The sequence below is a fragment of the Rhincodon typus genome, chromosome 16 (assembly GCF_021869965.1).
Source record: "Rhincodon typus isolate 14 chromosome 16, sRhiTyp1.1, whole genome shotgun sequence".
NCBI lineage: Eukaryota > Metazoa > Chordata > Chondrichthyes > Orectolobiformes > Rhincodontidae > Rhincodon > Rhincodon typus.
In genome coordinates, this window is record NC_063347.1 from 26,303,226 (window position 1) to 26,317,580 (window position 14,355).

General features: G+C 41.4%; 1 protein-coding gene across 1 annotated transcript in view; it reads left to right on the plus strand.

Moving 5' to 3' along the window:
* The window catches only part of cacna1da (calcium channel, voltage-dependent, L type, alpha 1D subunit, a), a 504,619-nt gene that overhangs the window by 148,906 nt on the left and 341,358 nt on the right, over window positions 1-14,355 (plus strand). The gene's annotated exons all lie outside the window — the stretch shown is intronic.

Here is a 14,355-nt window from a genome sequence, read left to right on the forward strand (position 1 = left end):
GAAATCAGGATGACGTATTGTCTCACAGATATCAAGGTCAAGGCTTCACTGAGCAACTGCTGAGCACCCTGAGGAGGTGAAAGTGAACAATCAGTACTCGTATTCCACATCTGTACTAATGTCAGAGGTTAAAAAAATGGTTGTACTCCTACACATAGAATTTACGGAGCTGATTTGATTTGATTTACTGTCACTTCTAACCAAGTACAGTGAAAAGATTTGTTTGCAAGCAGTACAGGCAGATTATAGTAAGTAAGGACATAGAGATCACACAGTGAAAAAGAACTTGGACAGAGTGAGGCATACAGCTCACACTACACAGGACATAGACATTATTTGAAGTTGGAAAGTCCATTCATCAGTCTAATAACAGCAGGGAAGAAGATTTTCTTGAACTTGCTGGTGCATGTGTTCAAGCTTCCGTATCTTCTGCCAGACGGAAGAGGTTGTAGTAGAGCATTACTGGAGTGGGATGGAAATTAATAGCAAGACCTCAGAAGTACTAATCTCTAGATTACTAAGAATAGAAATAGGGGATTTTGGATAAATGAATGTGTGGCTGGAAAAATGGAGCAGGAGGGAAGGCTTTAGATTCTTGGCAATGTGACTACCTCTGGTGTAGATGGAATCAGTAAAAGATAGACAGTTTGCGCTTGAACAGTGTCAAGACAGTTTTTTTTTGCCAGATATTTTGCTAGTGTAACTGGGGATGTTGTAAACTAACTGCAGGAATGTGATAACCAATAGGTTATATCAGAGATGAATACCAAAGCATGCAGAAAACTGGGAAAGACAACTGACTATTCCTTATTTCAAAGTCATCTAATAGATGGAGTCAGAGAAAATAAAAAAGTTACAAAGTCAAAATCAGGTTAATGTGCATTTATATGAATGCACTGTGTGTGATAAATAAGACTGGTGAATTGCAGGTACAGATTGCCATGAGGAAATACAATGTCATGGCTATAACAGCTACTTGATTCAAAGATGGACAGACTGAGTATTACATATTTCTGGATAGACTGCCTTCCTGAAAATCTTCTAAGGGAGAAAGTTTGGGTGAGTGGTATCAGTATTGATTAAGGAGAATATTGCTGTGCTGGAGAAGGAGGATGTCACAGAGGGGTCAAGGATAGACTGACTTGGCTAGAGCTATTGAACAAAATAATACAGTTAAATTGCTTGGTATAGTTTGTAGGCCAACAACTAGTCAGAACAAATTTGCAAAGACTTTAAAGGTAGAAAAATTGTAATGTCATTAGAATAGGCAGTTTTAATTAGACAAATATAAATTGGGATAATAATAGTGTAAAGACCAGAGCTGGGCAAGAGTTCCTTGAGTGTGATCAAGAATATTTTCTACAGCCATATATTTCCTTTTCAATGGGAAAGGAGGCACTGTTAGACCTGGTTCTTGTCAATGAAGTGGACCAAACAGATGAGGTCCCAATAGTTGAACATTTAGGGGACAATAGAGATTATATCATAAGGTTTAGGGTAACTATGGAAAGGACATTGAGCAATCTCGAGTAAGAACAATAAACTGGGGGATAGTTAACATTAATGAGGTAAGGTTGGATTTTGGCTGAATGAATTGGAGCCAAAGGTTGTCAGGAAAATGTTTAGCTAAACATTGGGATGGATATCTTCAAAGAATAGAGTATTTGGGTACAGTTGCAGTATTTTCCCTTAAGAAAATGAAGGGTGATCAAATCCACAGCTCCTCAATGTATAAGGAGATAGAAATTGAAATTAAAATGAAGAAGACTGATGTCAGGTAGAAAATACATTTGAAAACAAGGCTAAATATAGAATGTTCAGAAGGGAGATGAAAGTAAGAGAAGAAATGATGAGGTATGAAGGGAGACTGGGAAACAACATAAAAAAGAACCCCAAAATATAGTTACAGGGAGGAGGCAGGAGAATGGTATTAAGTAAAAGATCCATTTGGAAACCAATACAGACATGATGGCCTGAAACGCTGTCTGCTTTGTTGTAATAATTCTGTGATGACCATATCCCATGAAAGAATAAAGAAAATACGTGGAATTCCTGATCCTGCATAACAGTTGAGATTCTATATCTTCTGGCCAGTGCCTTAAAGAAGCAGTATAATACAGTAACTGGGAATCATGCAGATCATGTTTTGAATCGCGAATGCTAAAACAATGTGAACATGAAATACAAGAATTTGCTTTACATTCTTCAATGATAGTTTAATGTTTATGAATTACAAATAAAATTCCAGAATGTTGACAATTAGAGTGTAAAGACTTAATTCAAATTTTTTGGTTTGCTTGTATTTGTGTTTCCAAGAAGTACAGTACTTCTGCTTGTACAAACATGCAAGAAGGGCTGTAATCGACTGAGAGAGGAAGCATCTTTGATTTATGGACGTATCATAGAGTTCCTTCAAATAAAACAGTAAAAGCTGTGAGCAGCTGCTAACCATCACTGACAGAAATGAGGGATTTCAAAGGCAGCAGTTAGAAATTTGTAAATGGTCAGCCTAGGTAGGCTTTTGTATGCCCCCTATGATAACTACAAGGTTCCATATCCTATAAATATATTATCTGGAAGCTACACTAATCCTTCCAGCATACTTATTGGAAATCAACTTGGTATTTGGGATCATATGGGATGTTTAATTCTATGTTCTACTTTGTTGCCATATATCTCTGATCATTGAAAATACCTACAAGAATTGATGTGTTGTGTTGTTAGTCTTGGTGGCAATTGTGCACCATGTTTGGAAATTGAATAACATCTCCACGTGCACATGCCATGTAACTGTTCAGGCAGCTAACTACAGCTATAGTTACTTGTTTTAATCTATCACTTAAAATAAATGCTGCTATAAACCTACAGGTATAAAACAATTATGACCATAACAACTTTGTGTCAAAAATATTCCATGAGAACTTTAGAAGTTTTTACAAAACAGCAAGTTAGCACCATTATTATTACTTCCAAATAAGGTTTTAATCATGATGCAGTAAGCTGTTACTCTGATTGCAATGGATGAAATCTAATTTTGAAGTAATTTTTGCAATAAGATAGTTTTGAATCATTTCAAAATTAATTTATCAGGTTAAAGTTGAAGATTGAACTTTTGGGAATTTTGAGAAAAGATTAGCACATGGTTGTTGAAACTTTCATCTAAGTTGACTTCACAAAACACATTATTTTCAACTAAAATTCTTCATTCTATTGTTGATTTCTGTTGAAAAAATCCATAGGCACATAAAAAAATTGTATTATGAACAACACAAAATATTAGGCAGTTGTTTGATACAATATCAACCATTTTAAATCAAATGTTTGATCATAATATGACTATAATACTTCTGTTTTTTAGTTGAGAAGATTTATTGTACAATAAAATTTGCCCAAGGGTCATGTTAACCTATTACTTTAGCAACAAAGAAAATGAGTTCTGTTTCATGCTGTGCTAAGTGCTCCACTGGAACAGGAATAAATGCTGTCTACAGCAGTTATGTTGAATAATTTGAGAGCAACGGTTGTTGGCAACCAGGCTATGAACAGAAAGCTTTTTAGAAGATGTGTTAAAATTCGTGGTTGCTTTTTAGTTTAATTTAAACATCCTGGATGAGGGGAAAATTATAGGATGTTGTTAACAAATATGTCAACTTAACATAATGACATTATGAGATTTCTATACTTTCTAAGTTAGGCCTTCAGCATTCTATGTGCCAGCAGGACTGCCAGTCTTCATGAGTGCACTAAAAATTCTAGTGCAGTTCTAATATCAGCATAAAAGTTTTGCGTACATTTCCGTATTTAATTGATCTATTAAATAGGAAGTATATGGTCCTGGGGTAGTAGGAACTGCAGATGCTGGAGAATCTGAGATAACAAGGTGTAGAGCTGGATGAACACAGCAGGCCAAGCAGCATCAGAGGAGCAGGAAGGCTGACGTTTTGGGATAACACCTTGTTATCTCCGTATATGGTCCTGGCAGACTTTGTTTCCAATGATGTTTTTTTCAAATTAATTTAAAAGATTTTGGTATATTCCTGGATTGTTCTCCCTCCTCAAGATATGTAGGATCAATTGTTGAAAACTACATTTATTTGTTTTTACTTAATGATTTTCATTCAGAAGAGTAAAAGGGAAAAAATGGGTTTCAATATTTCCTGCTACCTCACAATAATATGCATTCATTGCTTATGTAGAATTACATAAAATATACAGTCTAGAAACTGGCCATTCAGTCCAACTAGTGCGTACCAGTGTTTATGCTCCACTCATGTATTCTCTCATTCTCCGTTATCTAACTAGGTCAGTATTGCCCTCTATTCCCATTTCCTTCATTTTCTTGTCTAACTTCCCCTTTGATGAATTTATGCTCGTCACTTTCACTAGTTTCTGCAGTAACCAGTTACGTATTCTTACAAATCTGGTAAAGAAATTTGTTCTGAATTCTCTACTTCTTGGTGACTATATTGGATTGATTGAATCTAGTTTTGCCCTTTCCTGGAAATTGCAACACCCTCTCTGTATCTTCCCTCGGAATACCTCTCATAATTTTAAATACCCTATTAGTTGTCCTCTTAGCCTTCATTTTAAAGGAAAAGAAACCAAAAAATGTATTCTTTCATATTAGGTATAAACTTGAAATTCTCCTATTGGCAAAGTGTGGTCTAACTTACATAGGTTTAGCATAACTTGTCCACATTCCCTGATCTTAAATATGAAAAATTCCACTCAACAATAAGCTATCCTAGGAGTCTAGGAGGCATGTTTTGTGGAGAACTGGGTTTTAATTCAAGTCCAGGTACATAGAATGAATAACACAAAAACAAGCCATTTGATGCAACAAGTTAATGCTGGTATCTATCCTCCAAGGGAATCTCATCTTAACCCTTTTCTGTATAATGTTATTAGCATTACCTTTTTTTTTCCTCAGTGATGAGTTTATTTAACTTCCCCTTAAGTGCATTTATCCTATTTGTTTTGGTAGCAGATTTTTCATTTGAATTGCATTTTGCATAAAGAACATTCTCCTGAGTTCAACACAGTGTGGAGCTGGAGGAATACAGGCCAGGCAGCATCAGAGGAGCAGGAAAGTTGACTTTTTGGGTCAAGGCCCTCCTTCAGAAATGGGGAGGGGGAAAGGAGCTGGAAAATAAATACAGAGAGGAGGGGTGGGGCTGGGGAAGGTAAGTGGGAATGTGATAGGTGAATGCAGGTAGGGAGTGGTGGGGACTGGTCAGTGGGATGGGTGAGGCAGATAGGTGGAAGAGAAGATGGACAGGTTGTGTCGGGTCAAGGAGGGAGGATTGGTGGGGCTGGGGAAAGGTGGAGTGGCGATAGGTTGGTTGCAGGTAGGAGGTAGTGGGGATTGGTTGGCCGGAAGGGTAGGGTGAATAGGTGGGGAAAATGATAGACAGCTTGTGTCAGGTCAAGGAGGCTGGGATGAGAGGCAGGGTTGGATATGGGATGAGGCTGGGGGTGGGAAGATTTTAAAACTGGTGAATGCCATGGTTTAGGCCATTGGGCTGTCGGGTCCCGAAGCAGAATATGAGGTGTTGCTCCTCCGGTTTGCGGGTGGTGTCATTGTGGTGCTGGTGGAGGCCCAAGATGGACATGTCATCTAGAGAGTGGAAAGGGGACTTAAAATGGTTGGTGACCAGAAGGTATTGTCACGTACAGAGCGCAGATGCTCTAGGAAACGGTCCCCGGTCTCACCAACGTAGAGGAGGCCACGTTGGGAGCAGTGGATACAGTTAACCAAGTTGGAGGATGTTCAGGTGAACCGCTGTTGGATATGAACGGTTTGCTTTGGGCCTTGGATGGAGGTGAGGGGGGAAGTCTAGGGGTAGGTATAACACTATGCAGAGATAGATGCTGGGTGTGGTGTGGTGTGGTGGGGTTAGTGGGGAGTGTGGAGCGGACGAGGGAGTAGCAAAGTTAGCAGTCCCTATGAAAGGCAGATAGGGGTGGAGAGGGAAATATCTCTTTGGTCATAGGGTTGAATTGTATGCGGCAGAAGTGGCGGAGAATGATAAGCTGGATGCGGCGATTGGTGGTGTGATATGTGAGGACCAGGGGGATTCTGTCTTTATTTTTGTTGGGGGGAGGGGTTTTGAGGGCAGAAGTGCGGGAAACACAAGAGATGCGGTTGAGGGCATTTCTGATCACTGGACAGGGGATATTGCGGTCCTTGAAATAGGAGGACATCTGGGATGTCAGAGAGGGGAATTTTCCATCTTGGGAGCAGTTGCGGCAGAGGTGGAGGAATTGGGAGTAAGGGATCACATTCTTGCAGGAGGGTGGGTGTGAGGAGGTGTAGTCCAGGTAGCTATGGGGGTCGGTGGGCTTGCAATAGATGTTGTTAAGGCGGTTACCAGAGATGGAGACGGAGAGGTCCAGGAAGGGGAGGGAGATATTGGAGATGGTCCAGGTGAATTTGAGGTTGGGGTAAAAGGTGTTAGTAAAGTTGATGAACTGTTCAAGCTCCTTGTAGGAGCTTAAAGCAGCGCCGATACAGTCATCAATGTGGGGGATGGTGCCAGTATAATAGCGGAAAAGGGACTGTTCCACTTATCCTACAAAGAGGCAGGCATAGCTTGGACCCATGCAGGTGCCCATGGCCACCCCCTTAGTTTGTTGGAAAGGGAGGAGTTAAATGAGAAGTTCTGAGGAAGGGTCACTGGACCCGAAATGTTAACTCTGATTTCTTTTCTTCACAGATGCTGTCAGACTTGCTGAGCATTTCCAGCAACTTCTTTTTTTGTTCCTGATTTACAGCATCCACAGTCCTTTCGGTTTTTAAAGAAGAAGTTGTTCAGGGTAAGGACGAGAAGTAGATGAGCGTGTCGCTGGAGGGGGACTGGTTGGGCCTGCGGAAGAGGAAAAAGCAGAGGGCTTTTATGCCATCTGCATGGGGGGATACAAATGTAAAGTGATTGGATGTCCATAGTGAAGGTGAGGTGTTGGGGCCAGGGAACTGGAAGTCTGGGAGGAGGTGGAGGGTGTGGCTAGTGTCCCAGATGTAGGTAGGGAGTTACTAGATCAGGGGTAAAAAGACAGGGACAAGGTAGGCAGAGATGAGTTCAGTGGGGCAGGAGCAGAGACAATGGGTCAGCCGGGGAAGTCAAGTTGATGGATTTTGGGAAGGAGATAGAAACGGGCGGTGCAGCACTGGGGAATGATGAGGTTGGAGGCTCTGGGTGGAAGGTCACTGAGGTGATGAGGTTATGAATGGTCTGAGAGATGATGGTTTGGTGGTCAGGGGTGGGATTATAATCAAGGGAGCAGTAGGTAGAGGTGTCAGAGAATTGGCGCCTGGCCTCGGTGAGGTAAAGGTCAGTGTGCCATACCGCTACCGTGTGTACCCCCCAACCCCCAACTGTGGGTTTGATGGTGATGTTAGGGTTGGAGCGGAGGGCTGCACGTTCCGTGGGGGAGAGTTTGGAGTGAGTGAGAGGGGTAGAGAGATTAGGTAATTGATGTTGAAATGGCGATTGGAAATGAAGAGGTTGACGGAGGGTAGGAGGCTGTGGGGTGGTGTACAGGCGGGTGAGGTTTGTTGGAGCAGGAGAAGGTGTCTGCAGAGGGTGGGTTAGACTCCCTGTCAAAGAAATAGGTGCAGAGACAGAGGTGGTGGAAGAAGAGTTCGACATTCAGACATGAATGGAATTCATTGATGTGTGGGCGCAGGGGAATGAAGGTGAGTCCTTTTGCTGAGGACTGACCATTCGTCCTCAGTGAGGGGGAGGTCTGGGGGGATGGTGAAGACCCAGCAGGGCTTGGGGCTGGGGTTGGATGTAAAGTTGGAGCTGGGAGTTGGGGTGGAGACTGTCTCAGCAGCAGAGGTGACAACGTCGGTGGTGGTGGCGTCGGCGGCAGTGGAAGTGGCGAGGTGGAAGTGACATCAGTGAGAGAGGTCAAGGTAACCGCATGGTTAATGGCTCCAGGCACATTGAGAGGGAGGTCTTGGATAGGATTCGGTTCTGGGGTGGTGGAAGAGGCCTGTGCTTGGTGGTAAGCACAAGCAAATTTAGTGTATTTACGGTTTTTTTGGTGTCCGATAGGGTGGAGAAAAAGTGTTGGGTTGAGGGTGTGGATCCTGCGCAGACTGAAAAACAGAAGCGTCCTTTGCAGGTCTGGGAGATGGAGGCTCTGAGCTGGGGTAAGTTTGATTGTCGTGCCAGAAGCTGGGTGCATTGCTGAGACCGTGTTTTTGAGGATCCGCAGAGAAAACCATTTTTGGGGCTCTGGATGCACTGTAGGTAGGGGTTGTCGCGGTTTGGGCCAAATTGGGATGGCAATCCTGCCTTGGGACCCTACAGCCCAATGGCCTAAACATAGAATTCGCCAGTTTTAAAATCTCCCTCACCCCTGGCCTCATCCCATGTCCAACCCCCCCTCCCATCCAAGCCTCCTTGACCAGATACAACCTGTCCATCTTCTTCCCCACATATCCACCCTAGCCTTCCCGCCGACCAATCCCCACTACCCTATGCATCCAACTATCACCACTCCACCTACCTTTCCCCAGCCCCACCTATCCTCCGTCCTGCTTCCTTGACCGGACACAACCTGTCCATCTTCTCTCCCACCTATCCGCCCCACCCATCCCACTGACCAATCCCCATCACTCCCTACCCGCATTCACCTATCACCATCCCACTTACCTTCCCGAGCCCCACCCTTCCTCTCTCTGTTTATTTTCCAGCTCCCTTCCCCTCCCCATTTCTGAAGAAGGGTCCTGACCCAAAACTTTCCTGCTCTTCTGATGCTGCCTGGCCCTCTGTGTTCCTCCAGCTCCACACTGTGTTGTCTCCGACTCCAGAATCTGCAATTCTTGTTCTCTCCATTCTCCTGAGTTCCCTGTTGAACATATTTGTTTCCATCTCCTGCACATGCAGAAGCATCCCAATTTGTAATACGATCAATAAAAGGATGAAGGTTTTGGTTGATTATTGTTTAATGAGAGTCTGATGACTGTAAGGATGATGCTTATTCAATCTTTTTAATCCTAATTTCTTACCTATTTCAGTACCTTCTCAGTATCTCAGGAACTGTTCCCTTTATAAATATTACATCTGATTCTGAATTTATGGTTTTATAGAATGGTGCATTCCACATTTTCAAACCCCATGTGTGATGAGTTTGTTTTTAACCAGCATGGCTCCATGGTATAGATTCCTTAATTTTACCCAAAAGTTATTCCTGATTAACACTGTTAATTCTGTTTGCAAAATTCCTCAATCAGATGATTCGTTACTCTCCTCAACTTTTAGGTATATAAGTCAAGTTAGTTCCTTGATAAATGAGATTTACTCAGCTCTCACCTGGTGAATTGTTGTCGGTCTTTACCCAAGAACAGTATAGTCTTCCTAAAGTAAAACATTGAAAGGTGCACATATAAGTAAGGGCTCTTCAACCTTCTGGTGTTCTACAGAGGGACTAAGATTGGAATAAAAGTGAAGTACATTCTACATGGTGACACATACCTGAGACTGTAGGTAAGTCTTAAGAGCCAGAGCTGTCCCACAACTTTTGTTTGACAGTGGCAAAGTGACAAAACTTCAGAATGAAGCAGTTGTGAGGAGGGTTTCTCTGTTTGCCATTCTAAGGCAGGCTTCCTGGAGTTTAGCATTGCGACTTCCCAGTAGCAGGTGATGGCAAGCCTTAATATAGTGTAAAAACCAGCAGGTTTTGGGCACATTTATGTGCTAGCGTGATAGAAATCAAGCACCCCTATTCCCAAAGTCATAACAAAAGTTAAAGATGCGTCGAAGTGCACAAATTCCCCAATTTAGATATCTGTATTGACTCAGGTTAAAAGAAAGCATGGAAGTTTCCTGTATTTAACAGGAATTACTATTCAATACAAATGAATAGATTACACCTAAAGATATACAACAATGAACTGTTAACAAATAACTTTAATAGTCAAAATGCTTAATCCCCTTATAAACTCCCTCTGCATACACATGCAGACAGAAAAAAAATTGACGTTATGGGTGAATGGAGAAACTAGGAATGCCATTTAGTGACGCTTATCCACAGGGTTCTCTGAGATTTTGCTTTTGGCTTGCCAAGATGTATTGCTCCTTGATCTGTCTTCTTTAGGTTCCTTCACTTGCTGGTGGCACTGTGGCTGGTTCAGATTTACAAAGTTTCTGACTTACTGGTTAAAAGCTAGAGCTTACAGTAACTGGTGAGGGAAAATAAACTGGTTTACTTCAGATTTTAGGTTTTTTCTATTGCAAAGGAAGGACATGCCACCCTTTTTGGAGGTTCAAAGGCTTCATTCGCACCCACAAGCTGTTCAGCTACCTTGAAGCCAATCAAGTAGTTGTTGGTGGTTGAAGGCCTTTGTCATTGACTACTGCTCACAACTCTTGACCAGTCAGCTAGCTTTTGCCAGCTGATTCTCAGTTTATACACAGCTGTTGGTGTCACTTCATCAGCAATTAATCGCCCTCCACTGGTTGACCAAACAACAGTGTAAACAGCATGAAATAACTCCCCAGAGGCCGGTGTTCTGTCACTAAACCACCCTTTATTTACATATGCACGGTACACGGACTCTGACCAGCTAACTCCGAGCTAGTCTCTAGAGTAGTGAGAATGTCTGAGACTCCTGTTTATATCTGTCAGCCAGAACTCCCTGGTTGGTGTTGTTAACCTGGGTCAGCCAGGAATCGCATACTGAATGAGATCCACCGGGCCCTCGTTCCAATTGCTACAAAGCACTTGTAGTAGACTGGTAACACTTTTAAAAGGTCAACAATCCCTTCCACAATTTTTCATTTTTAAGACTATCCTTTTCCCATTTCGGTCTATCATAGAATCATAGAATCCCTACAGTGTGGAAACAGGCCCTTCGGCTCAACAAGCCCACACCGACCCTCAGAGAATCCCACCCAGACCCATCCCCCTATAACCCACCTAATCGACACATCCCTGAATACTATGGGCAATTTAGCATGGCCAGTCCACCTAACATGCACATCTTTGGACTGTGGGAGGAAACAGGAGCACCAGGAGGAAACACACGCAGACACAGGGAGAATGTGCAGACTCCACACAGACAGTCGTTTGAGGGTGGAATAGAACCCGGGGCCCTGCGCTGTGAGGCAGCAGTGCTAACCACTGAGCCACTGTGCCAAAGCAAACCGATATTGTCTATATGGCATAAAGCAGGTTATCTAAACCACTGAAGAGAATGAGTTTGCATTTAGATTAGTGTGATTACGACTTTTAGAGTGAATATAAGGCTTTGCAATTTCTTTCAATATGTTGTAAGTATGCTTCAGCATACGAAAAATGTAAATATTCAATTTAACTGTAGAAGCTGAGTCACAAGTAGATACACAAGTTACACAAGTATTTTTGCTTTCCAACGGTTTGCAGCATAGATGGTCTGAAACCAATACAGATTAAATTGCTGAAATACTTACAATTTCAGTTATCACTGAGAGAGCAGTAGATAATTTTTTTACAAATTGAACATAATAATTTTCTACATAAATTTCATTTCATTTATATAATTTTAGATGGGGCATAAACCACTGTGGAAGAAATAATTGTAGTGTAATAGAAAAAGTGTACTACATTTGTTCATTACAAAATATATTAATGTACAGATGTTATTCTATAAAAAGAATCTCAAATCAAGTACAGTAATTAAATATGTTTAATGATATTCACCAATGTTTGAACAATTTAAAAACACTGAACATTGAAGCTACACGTCATTTATGTGGAGCAGAACAAGATTGAGAAAAGAATATTTTGCCCAATTAGTTAATCTTTCTGTAGTGGACTGTAGCAGTTCAAACATTTGTATATTTGGTTTTTATTTTAAAAAACTTTCATTTACGTTAGTATTCCTTGCAAGGCCAACATTTGTTCCCATCCTTAACTGCCCTTGTGAAGGTGCTGACAAGCCACCTACTTGAATGATTGCAGTTAACAGTGCTATTAGGAAATGTGTTCCAGGATTTTGATTCAGTGGCACTAAAGGATTAGTGATATAGTTCCAAACCATCTGAAGGGGGACTTGCAGATGTTTCCATGTTGCTTTGTTCCTTATTCTTGTAAGTGATAGAAGGTAGTGTTGAAGAAGCTTTGGCAAGTTGCTGCAGTGCATCTTGTAGATTGTGCCAGCAACGGTCACTGTATACCCATGATAGAGTGAGTAGATGTTTAAGGTTCTGATGACGTTCTGATCAAGTGGACTGGTTTGCTTTGAATAGTATTGAGCTTCTTGTATTGTTGAGGTATTGTTTATGAGATTTGCAGTTGTTTGATATTATCATGGGCAATCTGGTTGAAATTTAGCTATACTGGTAGCCTCCTTCATTCCTCCTGCTCAAGCTTTTCTTACTCTTGCACTGATTTTTCAGTGGATAAACAGGGCGATTTCTGTTTTAATTGCAACGCATTCTGTCACTTTTAATTGTTTTCTAAACTTTGTTTTCTGTGTTAATTTTCTGATGTCTTTAAAATCTTTTCTATCATTAGTCACCTTGATTCCTTATATTCTAGACAGTTTACTTTATACAAACTGGGTAGAAAGACTGGTAAAATTCGTGAGTTATCTGTCGTTCAAATACAAATTTTATTACCATTTCTGATATTAACTACAAGGATCAAGGGTTGGGATGAAGCACCTAACAAAGCAAGCAGAAACTTAAGAAATGTATTCAAAGCAATTTATTTAGCTTGTTAGGAGTATCTATGGCAGTTTAATTGAAGCCACTGCCATTTCCTGCCTGGTTGAACAAGTTGGCCACTCGTAGAAAGAATAAACAGTCCCTCCAGGTCAGGTAAATTTTTTTTTTGGGGACGCCAAGAAGCAGGATGGTTCCACTGTGCCCCATGATGAGGAAAGCTTTGGTGCGTGGTCCTGGACTTGTCAGCATCACTGCTGTTTTTTGTTGCCTTCTGTCTCAGCTGTAGATGAAGTGTGTCAGCAATATTTAAATGAAATCCAGTAGTTAAATTTTCCAGAGTTTCCTGCTACTAACTGGGGCTGCACAACCATCTTGTCAGAACAGCTTTCTACCTGTAAATTCCACTGAGTTAAAATCTACCCCGTTGTGTATCTGTTGCAGTTCTGGAACGATGCTTGAACCAAGATTGATTTAGAGGTGAGCGTGCCTACTAAGTTGAGCTAAGTTTAGTGACTGTTTACCAACTTTGTACTGCCAGCAGGAAAAATAAGCCTTCAGAAAAACATGAACAGTCCAACAAATTTCTGATATGTACATTATAGCATACGTGACTCCTAGCTGCAAATATGAGGACAATAAAATGAAAGCAGCTCAGAAGTCCAAACTTTCCTTGAAAATTCATGATTTACAAAGACACCATTGTTAACCAGTTCTAGCTGTTATCTGTCTAAGGTTCTTGAGTAGATTTATAACTTGGGTTGTGGATGCTGTAGTTGTCTCGCTCGCCGAGCTGGTTCGTCAGTTTGCTGACTTTTCATTACCCTGCTGGGTAACATCATCAGTGTCGCCTCTGATGAAGTGCTGTTGTGTTTTCCCACCTGGTATTTAAACTCTGGGGTCCATTGGAATTGGTTACCTCATTTCTGGTTTTTCTTCGCAGTGGTGTATATATAGGGTCTAATTCTACGTGTTTATTGATGGCCTTCTTGGTGGAGAACCAAGCCTCTAGAAATTCCCGTGCTTGTCTCTGTTTGGCCTGTCCTGGGATCTTGATGTTGTCCCAATCGAGTGAGTACTGGTCATGTCTTTCTGTTGCTAGTTGGGGTTCATATATTCTTGTGGCCGGTTTCCTTCCTGTCTGTCCAATGTAATGTTTATCACAGTCTTTGCATGGGATCTTGAAGATCAAATTGGTTCTGCCCATAGTGGGTAAGTATCTATCTCTAACAAGTGTTTTTACCTTGGAATATATCAATGTGTTTTAAGACATTTTGGCAATAAGCAATGGTGTGTACATCAAGTGAAACCTGTGCTTGATTGATTTGTTTGAATTTTGTAGCCAGAGATTCTTCTCCTCCTTGAGGCAGAGTATTGTTGGTGAAAGTGAGAATGAGTTCTGGTTCTCCAGGGTTTTTGACCTTTCAGTGCAAGCATAGTGAATTCCAGTGAAGGGGAATTACTTCTGATGTTTCAACTTTGGCTCCACATTTTTGAACCAAAACTGATGAGTTTCAAAGACTACCCCTGGGAATTAAAACTAATGTATACAATAAGTTTCAGTGAATCCAAAAACAGTGGAAGTAGGCACTCATGTTATTTTCTGTGAGTGAACCCCAACAGGGAAGAAAAGCAGAATGTTGATTATCTTACACAGTTGTTTAATACAGTGCTTACAAATGTGGAAGACAAAGCTCTA